This window comes from Suncus etruscus, chromosome 18 (assembly GCF_024139225.1).
Source record: "Suncus etruscus isolate mSunEtr1 chromosome 18, mSunEtr1.pri.cur, whole genome shotgun sequence".
Classification (NCBI taxonomy): Eukaryota; Metazoa; Chordata; class Mammalia; order Eulipotyphla; family Soricidae; genus Suncus; species Suncus etruscus.
The window spans coordinates 61,847,706-61,860,719 of NC_064865.1; positions in this window are offsets into that span (position 1 = coordinate 61,847,706).

Here is a 13,014-nt window from a genome sequence, read left to right on the forward strand (position 1 = left end):
GACCCAAAACAAAAGCAAAAACAAAAACAAACAAACAAAAAAAAGACACGCAATTCAGATTCACCCCACAACTGAGTGTGGCTTTGCTTTTCGCCAAACCCAAGAATTCCCTGAGTGTATTGACCAAGGTGGCCATGACATCTGCCTCCAATAATGACTAACTTCTTGACTCCACAGGAAGTTGCATGTTTTTGTTAGATTTCTTTGTTTGTTTGTTTGTTTGTTTGTTTTCGGGTCACACCCGGCGTGCTCAGGGGTTACGCCTGGCTGTCTGCTCAGAAATAGCTCCTGGCAGGCACGGGGGACCATATGGGACACCGGGATTCGAACCAACCACCTTTGGTCTTGGATCGGCTGCTTGCAAGGCAAACGCCGCTGTGCTATCTCTCCCAGCCCTTTTGTTAGATTTCTTTTGGTTGGTAGTGATCAGGGGATACTCGCAGTGATTGTCATCTGCCCTGAAACTGGGTGCCTAACCCTAACTAACCCCAGTTCTTCTCCTCTACAAAGTTGAGGAAGAGCTTTGAGTAAGAACAGGGTCTGAATGTGAAGACCTGCAGGAGCCTGCTTGTTTGCGTATTGTTGTTGTTGCTATTTTTCCTTTTGGTCACAGCAGGTGACGCTCAAGGTTTGTTTACTCTTGGTTTGGAACTCAGAGTTCACTCCTGGTGGTGCTCGGATGACCCTATGGTATGCTGAGAGACTGAACCGAGTGGGCCGCTCTGGCCCTAGTCTGCATTTTAACTTAACGGACTGTGACATTCAAAGGTGTCAGTTGACCCAGGAAACAGGAGCCAGGGTGCTTGGGTAGCAAACCTTCATTCCTCACTGGGAAGGAACGATGCTACTTTACTTGGTACAGGGGCTGGAGAGGTTTTACAGGGATTCAGCAGCAGAGGTTAAAGTGCATGGGGGTTCCATCTGGGTGTAGCCCAAAGCTCAGACTCAAGAGATTTCAAGATCCATGCACAGTTGAGGATGTGACTGGAGCTTAAATCTTTCTTCAGAATTCCAGAGGGGACCAGAGCCCCCATCCAGGAGGTGATAGAATAGAGACTCCATAAGTATATAAATCAGCGTTTTTTTTGTTTTTTTGTTTTGTTTTTGGTTTTTGGGCCACACCCTGCAGTGCTCAGGGGTTACTCCTGGCTGTCTGCTCAGAAATAGCTCCTGGCAGGCTCGGGGGACCTTATGGGACACCGGGATTCGAACCAACCACCTTAGGTCCTGGATCGGCTGCTTGCAAGACAAACGCCGCTGTGCTATCTCTCCGGGCCCAAATCAGCGTTTTTCAACCACTGTGTATTTTTCAACACACTAGTGTGCCTTGAGATATTGTCTGGTGTGGTGTGTGTGTGTGTGGGGGGGGGGGGGGACATCCCAATTTCATCCATAACATGTGGCTTCGGCTCAAAGACAAATCATTAGATTATTCCATAATCAAGTCATTATAAAATAAATTTCTTGGTGTTTATTTGATTCCTATTCAAGAGAATGACTTATATAGAGTCAAGATAGGCACAGAGTTAAATTTTTTTTAATATTTTCTTTTTTTTTGGTTTTTGGGCCGCACCCGGCGGTGCTCAGGGGTTACTCCTGGCTGTCTGCTCAGAAATAGCTCCTGGAAGGCACAGGGACCATATGGGACACCGGGATTCGAACCAACCACCTTTGGTCCTGGATTGGCTGCTTGCAAGGCAAACACCGCTGTGCTATCTCTCCGGGCCCTTTTAATATTTTCTAATGGTGGTGTGCCTTGTGATTTTATTTTCAAAAAAATAAATAATAAAATAAAATAAATAAAGTATGCTTCTGCACAAAAAGGTTGAAAAACACTGAATTATAAGGTACCAACCAATTAACAGCCCTGTCAGGACCCTCCCAGTAGACTAGGACCTCTAAGGGTCATTCTACTGCATTCTTCCCGGAAGTCGTGGGGCGGGGCTACGAGGTTTGCCTGCTCCGGCTTTCCGTCCTCGAGCTGCTATTGGCTGGCCGGAGCCAGTGACCGGAAGTGAACAATTGGCGGGAGTTTTAAAAATGGCGGCGCCCATGCGCGGGTCCTGTGAATGGACTGGCACCAGCGGGCACCCCGGGGTGCCCCGTTCCGGGCCGGGCGAGGCTGCTCGGGGCTTTCGGAGGCCAAGGCGCCCTGCTAGAGGCACCAAGGGGTGGTGTCACTCGGTGCAGAGAGCCTGGGGTTTGGGGGCTCCCCGGGTGCACCCCCAGATGCCAGGCAGATGCCAGGTCAGCTCTTAGGGCAAGGACGTTGCTGGGATGTTTTCTCCAGCCAAGTCTTTGCCTGGGGTGTACCCCGAAGGGGAACTTTAATTGGGAACCTTTATTAAAAGGTTTTTTATGGGGAAGGCCTCCCTGGTTTGAGATCAAAGGTTTTTTCCTATTTCCCCCAAATTTTGCTGTGCCAAATTTTGCCTTGTGTATGGCAAACAACTGCCATACACACACACCCTTTTTTAATTGTATTTTCTTTATCTCTTATCTTTAAAAAAATAAAAAGAAATTTACTAAACCTACTGCTATTGTATTAATGACTTTATTAGAGAGACAATGATTTCCACAAATATGCATGCTACTGAGTTCTCTCTACTTCTTTTTTCTTCTCTTTTATTTTATATATTTTATTTTTTCTTTCTATTTTTCTCAATAACTTCGCTTTTCTTATCCTTTTTTTTCGGGGGAGGTCACACTCAGTCACGCTCAGGTATTACTTCTGGCTCTGCACTCAGTAATCGCTCCTGGCTTGGGGGACCATATGGGACGCTGGGGATTGAGTCCAGGCCCATCCTGGGTCAGCCCCGTGCAAGGCCAATGCCCTATCGCTGTGCTATTGCTCCGACCCCTGCTTTCCTTATCTTGAAACAAATGTATTATGATCAGTTATGTCAGCTATGCGATGCATTTTCTTTAACTGTTTATTTAATTAATTTTATTTATTGATTTTTTGGGGGGGCATACCTGGTGATGCTCAGGGGTTACTCTTGGCTCTGCTCAGAAATCACTCCTGGCAAGCTTAGGGGGGACCATTTGGGTTGCCAGGAACTGAACTGGGTTCGTTCCAGGTCGACTACATGCAAGGCAAATGCCTTACTGCTGTGCTATCTCTTCAGCCCCCTAAAAAAAACAACTTTTTTTTTTTTTTTTTTAATAAAAGAACCTTTTCCAAAAATGTAACCCGGGCACTTCCCTCATCCTCCTATAAAACTCATTTTCTTGTGATTGCAGGTTCTCTGGGATGCAAGTTCCTTGTGCTGTGCTGAACTGTACGACAGTTCCCCACCAGGCTCTATGTTGTCACATGGATCCACCTTTGGTGGTCAACCAGGGACTGGGGACCAACCAGGACCTTCAAGACGACCGGCTCTGTGAGCCTCCTTGTGACCCTGGAAGAGTGTTGCAGATTCTCTTGATGACCAACCTGCCCAGCTTCTCCTGTGTCCTTTCTCATAACATGTAGATGTTCTCACGGGGCGCTTAGGAGAGTGGTGGCCTTTACTGTTTCAGGAACCAGAGTGACTATGTGAACGGGGAATTCTGTGCCCTGGTCCTCCTCTTCTGAGTAAGGAAGTTAATGACAGCATCTAACTGCTAGAAGTTTGTTTTAGGGGGTCTTAAAGAGCTAGAGGGTCACAGCACTTGCCTAACACAGCTTACTAGGGTTTGATCCTGGTACCCAGAGCACAGAGCCAGGATTGACCCCTGAGCACAGAGTAAACTCTGAGCACTGCCTGGAGTGGGCCTCCAAAGCCTTCTCTTAGTTTTTGTTTTTTTTGGGGGGGGCCACACACAATTGTGATAGGCAGCCTACTGGTTGTCCTTTCTGTTGCTCTGGCTAAGCTGTGACTATCTTTATCATTGTGTGTGTTCTAACAACACATGTGTGTGTGTGTGTGTGTGTGTGTGTGAGTATTTTTGTCCTCATTTTGTGCTTAGGGGTCACTCTTGACAAGATTCAGGGAACCTTTTGCTTGCAAGGCAAGCATCATATCTGCTGTACTATAGCTCCTGCTATAGAATCTTTATTGTTTTAGGCCACACTCAGTGACGCTCAGGGGATACTCCTGGCTCTGCACTCAGAAATCAGTCCTGGCAAGCTCAGAGGACCATATGTGATGCTGGGGATTGAACCTGGGTCTGTCCTGGTGTTGGCTGCATGCAAGCAAATGCCCTACCACTGTGCTATCACTCCTGCCCCTGCAGAATCTTTTTTCTTTTCTTTTCTTTTCTTTTTTTCCACACCCAGCAGTGCTCAGGGTTTACCCCCTTGCTTTTCATTCAGATTTACTCCTGGTAGGCTCTGGGGACCATATGGTTTGCCTGGGTGCCAGGGATCAAATCTAGGTTGGCCATGTTCAAGGCAAATGCCCACTCTGCTGTGCTATCATTCCAACCCTGCAGAATCTTTCTTTACATTGGGAATGTGTCTCCTGCTGAAAGTTTGCAGAGAAAAATACTTCAGGCCCGTCGTCTTTTCCTCAGGGTTCTGCGGGAGACAAACCCACTGAGGCGCTGTCAGAAGAGAAAGACTTCAAGTAAGTCCCCAGATTTGAGATCTCAAAGGCAGGATTCCCCTTTCTCGGTCAGACGTGCGTGGCCACAGTACGGCCAGCAGAGGGCGCCCAGGTACAGCTTTGACATAGCGGGACCTTGGGGTGCTCCTGGGCAAATGCACCTATGCTCTGTGGTTTTGTTTTTCTGTTCATTTAATTTTATTCTGCGTGGTTACAAAACGTGCATTAGTAGGGCTTTAGAGAGAAACATCACATGCTTTTGTTTGTTTTGGGGCCATACCCAGCAGCACTTAGGGGTTACTCCTGGCCCTGGACTCAGAAATCTCTCCTGGCAGACTTGGGGACCCTATTGGATGCCAGGGATTGAACCTGGGTCTGTCCCGGATCACCGCATGCAAGACAAACAAACACCCTACCACTGTTCTATCTCTCCAGCTCCTAGACTGTCACATCTTCTTAAATGCAAAGGCAGTTCACCCTATTGTTTAACAGCATCCCAAACTGTGACTTCTGTTTTGTTTTCTTTTTTGTTTGTTTGTTTGTTTGTTTTTGGACCACACCAGATGATGCTCAGGGTTTACTCCTGGCTATGTGCTCAGAAATCTCACCTGGCTTGGGGAACCATATAGGACACTGGGGGATCAAACCACTGTCCATCCTAGGTTAGCGCGTGTAAGGCAAATGCCCTACTGCCTGTGCCACTGCTCCAGCCCCTTCTGTTTTGTTTTCTTCATTTGTTTTTGGGTCATACCAGGTTGTGCTCAGGGGTTGCTCCTGGCAGTGGATGCCAAGGATCAAACTCAGGCCGGCTGCGGGTAAGGGATGCGCTTTACATGCTGTGCTATTGCTCTGGCCCCCACAGTGCATGTGGGGACATTTCCAGGAAAGTGCCTGCATTCTGCCTTGGTCCCCCAGCCCAGGGTGGCCTGAGCCTTGGCTCTTGCGCCCTCAGAACCCTTCTGTGTCGGGATGACAGCATCCACAGCTCTGAAGGGTTGGGGACAACACAGGGTCGTGTCCAGGGCTCTGGAGGAGCAGCCCACGTGGTCATGGCCCGAGACCAGGTTGAAGGTGGCACTGTGGCTAGACAGTCGCCAATCTGCAAGAGGACTGAAATGGTTGTCCCACCCCACATCCTAGTTTTAACTTATTTATGCTTTTTCAGAGAGGGCAGGTAGACTTGGGATCCCCCCAGATGCTCCGGGGTTATTCCTGGCTCTGCTCAGGAGTGATCATGATGGGGTGCTGGGGATCAGCTAGGATCACACCGTGTACATGTCTTACTTCTTTTTTTTTTTTTTTTTTTTTTTTTTTTTTTTTTGGTTTTTGGGCCACACCCGGTAACGCTCAGGGGTTACTCCTGGCTATGCGCTCAGAAGTCGCTCCTGGCTTGGGGGGCCATATGGGACGCCGGGGGATCGAACCGCGGTTCGTCTCCTAGGCTAGCGCAGGTAAGGCAGGCACCTTACCTCCAGCGCCACCACCCGGCCCCACATGTCTTACTTCTATAGCAGCTCTCTTGCAGTAACTCAGATATTAGGGCCCCATTTTATCCTCTGGGGAAGAGGTCTGCTTGGTGCATGTATCTGCTCTGATATAGGGAAGTGCCCATTTTATCGACTTCTTAGCTGCTGCCTAGAGCTACTATTACTGGGAGGGAGAGATAGCATGGAGGTAAGGTGTTTGCCTTGCATGCAGAAGGATGGTGGTTCGAATCCCGGCATCTCACGTGTTCCCAGAGTTTGCCAGGGGCAATTTCTGAGCGTTGAGCCAAAGACAGCGGCTGGGGTGATGGCATCAGGGCCAAGGGAGGGACCCCGAGAAGTCTAAGGTTGCTGGTGAAAGAGGCCCCGCTCCCCGGGAGTGGGATGGTGTTCCAAAGGGCAAAAACCTGTTAGAAGGGAGGGCCGGGGCCCAGCACTGGGGTGTGTGTCTGTCTGTCTGTTTGTCTCTGTCTGGGCTCAGGGGTGGAGACCCATGCCAGGGCATTGGCTTCTGAGTCTGGGCCTGCTTGAGTGCGCCACGCAAGCCCCCTGAACCCTCAAGCTTCTAAACCTGTTGCATTCCCAGACCCCTGATTTTCCCACAATCTGGTGAACTGACCTTCGCTTCACTCCCTCATCTCTTCATGGGTGGGAGCTGACCAGCGTCTAGACGTCCAGCAGGCCCCAGGCTTCTCGGGGTGATGCCGGGATGTTGCAGGTTCCGCATCCACTCCCTTGTGTGAAATGCAGAGATGATCCTGACCCCTCTCAAGCCACGTTCCCAGCTCTGCCCAGTCACCCCTAGTTCTCCTTCTGCCTCCTTTTTCAATTTTTTTTGTTTGTTTTTGGGCCCACACCCGTTTGATGCTCAGGGGTTACTCCTAGCTAAGCGCTCAGAAATTGCCCCTGGCTTGGGAGGACTATATGGGATGCCGGAGGATAGAACCACGGTCCTTCTTTGGCTAGCACTTGCAAGGCAGACACCTTACCTCTAGCACCACCTCACTGGCCCCTCCTTTTTCAATTTTTTTTTTTTTTTTTTTTTTTGGTTTTTGGGCCACACCCGGCTTTGCTCAGGAGTTACTCCTGGCTGTCTGCTCAGAAATAGCTCCTGGCAGGCACGGGGGACCATATGGGACACTGGGATTCGAACCAACCACCTTTGGTCCTGGATTGGCTGCTTGCAAGGCAAACGCCGCTGTGCTATCTTTCCGGGTACACCTTTTTCAATTTTTTTTTTGGGGGGCCACACCCGGTAACGCTCAGGGGTTACTCCTGGCTATGTGCTCAGAAGTTGCTCCTGGCTTGGGGGACCATATGGGACACCGGGGGATCGAACCTCGGTCCGTCCAAGGCTAGCACAGGCAAGGCAGGCACCTTACCTTTAGCGCCACCACCCGGCCCCACCTTTTTCAATTTTTAAGTTTACATTTGTTGCTCCTCTGCTTCAGACCTGGAAGGAGAAAGATCTATATTACGCCATGGCAGGCTGGAGCAATAGCACATCGGTGCTATTGGGTGTTTACCTTGCCTGCAACTGACCTGGGATGGACCTGATTCGATCCCTGGCATCCCATATAGTCCCCTGAGCCTGCCAGGAGCGATTTCTGAGCACAGAGCCTGGAGTAACTCCTGAGAGCTGTTGGATGTGACCCAAAAACAAAACAAAAAATCAAAAAGAATATTACGCCATGGCTTGAGTTCTAAAATAAAGATCATTACGTGAGTATTTCTCTGGGATCTTCAAAGACCCTTTGAAGGGCCCGGAGAAATAGCACAGCGGTGTTTGCCTTGCAAGCAGCCGATCCAGGACCAAAGGTGGTTGGTTCGAATCCCAGTGTCCCATATGGCCCCCGGTGCTTGCCAGGAGCTATTTCTGAGCAGACAGCCAGGAGTAACCCCTGGGCACCGCCGGGTGTGGCCCAAAACCCAAAAAACAAACAAACAAAAAAAAAAAAACAAAGACCCTTTGAAGCCAAATAAGGATGTAACCCAGGAGCTGTTAGAGTAGCACAGCAGATAAGCCACTTGCCTTGCACACAGCCAACCTGGGCTCGATCCCTGATGTTCCATATGGTCCCACGAGTTCTCCAGGAGTGATTCCTGACTGTAGAGCCAGAAGTAAGCCCTGAGCATCGCCCGGTGGGACCCAAGAACAAAAACACATAAAACCCAGAAATAAACCCCAAGAATATAACTGGGGGTCCCAGAGAGGACACAATGGTTAGGGGTGCAGATCTAAGTATCCTGAGCTGGATTCAATTCCTGGCACCATCTGGTCTCCTATGCAACTCTGGGTGCAGTCTTTGAGCCCCCTTATCCCAAGAGAAAAATAAAAAACCAACAATGCTGCTGAAACTTGAGGCTGCTTGGGGTCCCAGAACATGGCCCTGTGTAAAGTAGAGACTCACTAGCTGCCTGTCCACATGGGACAGGAGTAAGGGTTCCCACAGGATCATGCCAGTCACATGTAGCAGCGGGACGGGCAGCAGTGGAGAAGGCTGAAGCATCCACAGGCCTTTGCTTACCAGCCAGAACAAGGGGAGACCAGATGAACCCTCAGTTCCTCATCGCCTCCCTCCCACCCTCCCAGTGAGAAGAACCAACCAGTCAATGAGATTTTACCGTGACTTTTTTCCCCCTCTTTTCAGATTTTTTTTTTTGGCTTTTGCTCTTGAGTAACTCCAGCAGTACTCAGGGGTTACTCCAGGCTGCTGGGGATTGATCCAGGTTGATCCTAAAACAAAACACAAAAACCAAACAAGGCCTAAGCCCTCAAGCCATGTCTTCAGAGGTTCCAGCAGGGCCTGGTCGATGGTGCAAACATGTTGGGTAACAGCAGTTGGCATGGCACTGCCCAGCCCAACAGCTCTGGGTCCAGGACTCATCCCTGCCTCGCTCCTCAGTCCCGGCAGGCTGGAGAGAGCACAGGGGAAGGGGCTGCCTTGGACTCCCGGCACCCTTGGGTCCCCAGAACATCATAGGTGTCACCCTGGGAATCCTCAGCACTGCAGAACTGAGCAGCTCTGCCTGTGTGGGTCTGAAAGACCAGCGGGCTTCTCTGCAAAGGTGGCCCTGGCTCCGGTCTCAGTCCCAGGCCCTTTTGTTGTTTCGGGATACAGAAAATTGGTTGGTCCCGGGTATGACGCTGGTTATGGGTCATGAGAGGACCCCAACTCCAGCTTCTCAGCAAATCTCAACCAGTCCGATGGGCCCCCTATATCCTGTGGGTGCAAGTCACGGGACTGGAGAACAGGCTACCATGTGCAGGTCATGTGGCTCCAGCCACAGCAGAGAAATGGTGCTATGAATCCGCCTTCTAGCTGCATCCTTGACGTCTCACATGCCCCTTTCTGCCCTACCAACCCCCCCCCCACTCAAGACTTCCCCAGATTATGGCTGGCTCACTGCACCCCAGCACTCCCTGTCCTATGCTGTCCATGTACCCCCATCTGTGGTCAACCTGGTCTTCGCCCAAGACCTTTCTGCCTCTTGAACCTGGGTATGGAGGGTCTGTCTGTGCTCTGAGGGCTTCAAAGACGGGGTTCAGGCCATCGCTTTCCTTCTGTTGAGACCATAAGCAGTGACTGGTCCCAAATGCACATCTACTGGCCCAGTCCAGAATAGTTCACTTGTTCCTGATTCCAGTTAATTGAGACCCGAAGCCTACACTTCTCAGCAGACAAGGCCCCTCCACATGGCTGTGGGTGTGAACACGCCTGTGTGGGGGCCCAGGTTGCACTTGGTCCCCCTAGTCTCATACATGACCCTATTTTACAATTTTTGTTTTGTTTTGTTTTTCAGGCCACACCCGTTTGATGCTCAGGGGTTACTCCTGGCTTCACACTCAGAAATTGCCCCTGGCTTGGGGGGACCATATAGGACGCCGGGGGATTGAACCGAGGTCCTTCCTTGGCTAGCGCTTGCAAGGCAGACACCTTACCTCTAGCACCACCTCGCCGCCCCTATTTTACAATTTCTACCTGTGCCCAGAATATTCTAGAATATTCCAGAATATTCTGGAAGTCCCCAGGGGCCCTGTGGTCCTCAGTCAGAAACGCTTCTTTTGAGCATGAATCCATATTTGCTACCAGATTAGCAAAAAGAAAGGGAAGAAAAGAACATTGGAATTTTTTATTAGTCTTTAAGCAGAATTCAAAAGTGTGGGGTGCTTCCCTCTGAGAGGGGATATTTTTTTTTCTCTTATTTTATGGTGTGCTGCTGGGGAGCAAACTCCCCTGGTCTTTACTGCCTCCTTTGTCTTGATTCTAGTGACAAGTCGGACCATCAAATGGTATTTTCAGAGACAGATAAGAACACAGGTGACTTTCCAGACCTTCCCAGCCTGTGCTTTCAGATAACAGACTAAGACAACAATGTCCAGGAGAAAAGTGAGTGTGAGGTGGTAGGGCCGAGTCACAGTTCAAGGTTCCTTCCACGTGTCCCCCTGCCATGCTCCAAAGGTGGGGGCCCCCAGGCCAGGATCCTGCACCCCACAAACAGCCCCTTCCAGCCTCCCCTTCTTTTCCTGTAAAGGGCTTAGGGGAAATGACAAACAAGCTTTACCTGACAGATGACAGAATTCTGTTTTCAGAAGGTCCTGCTCTGCATTTGCATTAAGTTTTGTTAAAAAAAACCTGTTATTTTCAGGGTCAGAGCAATAGCACAGCGGTAGGGTGTTTGCCTTGCATGCGGCTGACCCAGGACGGGCCTGGGTTTGAACCTCGGCATCCCATATGGTTGCCCGAGTCAGGTACAATTTCTGAGCACATAGCCAGGAGTAACCCTGAGCAACACGGGGTACCCCTACATTGTCATTTTCTACCTCACACCCCAGGTCACTGAAATAAGTGTAGGCAGTTAGTTAAATCATCAGGAGCTATTTATACAGTTCACATTCTAGGGGCCGGAGAGATAGCATGGAGGTAAGGTGCTTGCCTTGCATGCAGAAGGACGGTGGTTCGAATCCCGGCATCCCATATGGTCCCCTGAGTCTGCCAGGAGTGATTTCTGAGCATAGAGCCAGGAGGAACCCCTGAGCGCCGCCACCAGGTGTGACCAGAATTCACATGCTAGGGGCCAAAGAGATAGCACAATAGTGTGCCTTGCACACGGCCTATCCAGGACGAACCCGGGTTTGATTCCCGGCACCCCATATAGTTCCCCAAGCCTGCCAGGAGCAATTTCTGAGCATAGAGCCAGGAGTAACCCCCGAGCACTGATGGGTGTGACCCCCCCAACCAAGTAAATAAATAAAAATCCTAGGTGCTGGAGACATAGATAGGGTTAACTGTACTGACCCTGGTTAGATCTCCAGCACCCCATATAGTCCTCCAGCACCGCCAGGAATGATACGGAAGCTCAGAGTCAGAAGCGAGCCTGGAGCACTCTCGGGGCACTGCTGACCCCATTCACTCACATGACCTGGAAGTGGATGACATTAGTGACAGAGGGAAACTCAGACCCAGGGTTTTTAGAGTTCACTACTCAGGATGGTGGAAAACAGTTTTATGGTTTTGAAATACATTAATACTACAAATGTAGAACAATATATAGAGCATGCATTATCAAAAGCAAACCATCCTTCTGCAATATGGAAGGGTCTGGAATGCTTGGTGAGCGTTTTCTTCAGGTCTCGGTACCACCGTGTTACTCATCCCCTCTGCAGAAGGCTCCTGGTGGGTGGAAGGGCTGGATTGGCCACGGCTGTATTTGCAGTCCTAGTGTCTGGCTTCAGATATGTATTCATCACCTTTGATTTGATTTTGTCTCCCAACATCTCCATGGGAGAGAGAGGCTGGGTGAATGGGACTCGAATTGATCATTGATTGCATACTCTATTGGGGAGCTAAGAAACAGGACCCTGGCCCCCATGTGCCATCAGGAAGGTCAGTAGCACCGTCTCCCCCCAGCATCTCTCATCTTCAGCCTCAGCAAGTCATTGTGCAGCCTGGGGAGGTGTGTGCGTGACTCCCAGTAGCACACACCAGCGGGGGGGCTGAGCCCTGAGTGTGACTGAGAAGAGACGTGCCAGCCCCGCAGCAGAGGGAGCATCTCCCCCAAATCCTTGGAGCAAAGAGCAAGCAGGTGATGAGGCCCAGGTCATGGTCAGCAAGTGTGCCCAGTGCTGGCCTAGCCAGCTGCAGAGGGGTTTGGGATGTTCAGGCGATGAGGCTTGGGCCAGGGGTCCTGGGATGGGGATGTAAGGCTCTGGGGATTGGGGTGTAAGGCTTTGTAAGGGGACGGGGTGCAGGGCATTGTAGGTAGGGACGGAGGTGGGGCAACAGGGCTGAGTGTCTGAACCACTTCCAAGGCAGCGAATTCGCCCTGTGCTTGCAAGTCGCGGACTGCCCGACAGGGGGCGCAGGGCGGGAGGCGGGGCCAAACCATATTTACATATAAAGGGGCGGGGCCACATCAAGGCCTGGTGGGGCGGGGCCTGGTGAGGGTGTCTGGGACTGAGCGGGACCTACTTAATTATCAGCGGGCGGGGCCAGAAGGCGCCTATTTAAATAAAAGGGGCGGAGCCAGTCAAGTACCGGGGCGGAGCTTAGCTGAACAGTAAGGGGCGACTCTGTAGGGGGCGTGGTCAGACTTGGGGGATCTATTTGAATATAGAGGCGGGGCCATGTCAAGCAAGTGGGCGTGGCCGGCGAGACAGGCAGGGCGGGGCCTACTTACATAACCAGGGGAGTGGCCAAATTAGGGGCCTATTTACATGTAAGGGGGCGGAGTCACATGGCGGAACCGGGGCGGGGCCTACTGAAGCGTGAGGGGCGTGGTCAGACCCGGGACTATGTAAATACAAGGGCGTGGTCGTATTATGCACAGGGGCGTGGCCATTGTGGCAGGGCGGGGCCAGGCCAGTCTACTTCAGCGTGAGGGGCGTGGCCAAAGATCTGCTTGAATGAAGGGCGTGGTCATATTCCGGAAGGCGGGGCCTGGAGCAGGACGGAGCCTATTGGCGCGTGAGGGGCGTGACCAGACAAGACCATATGTTA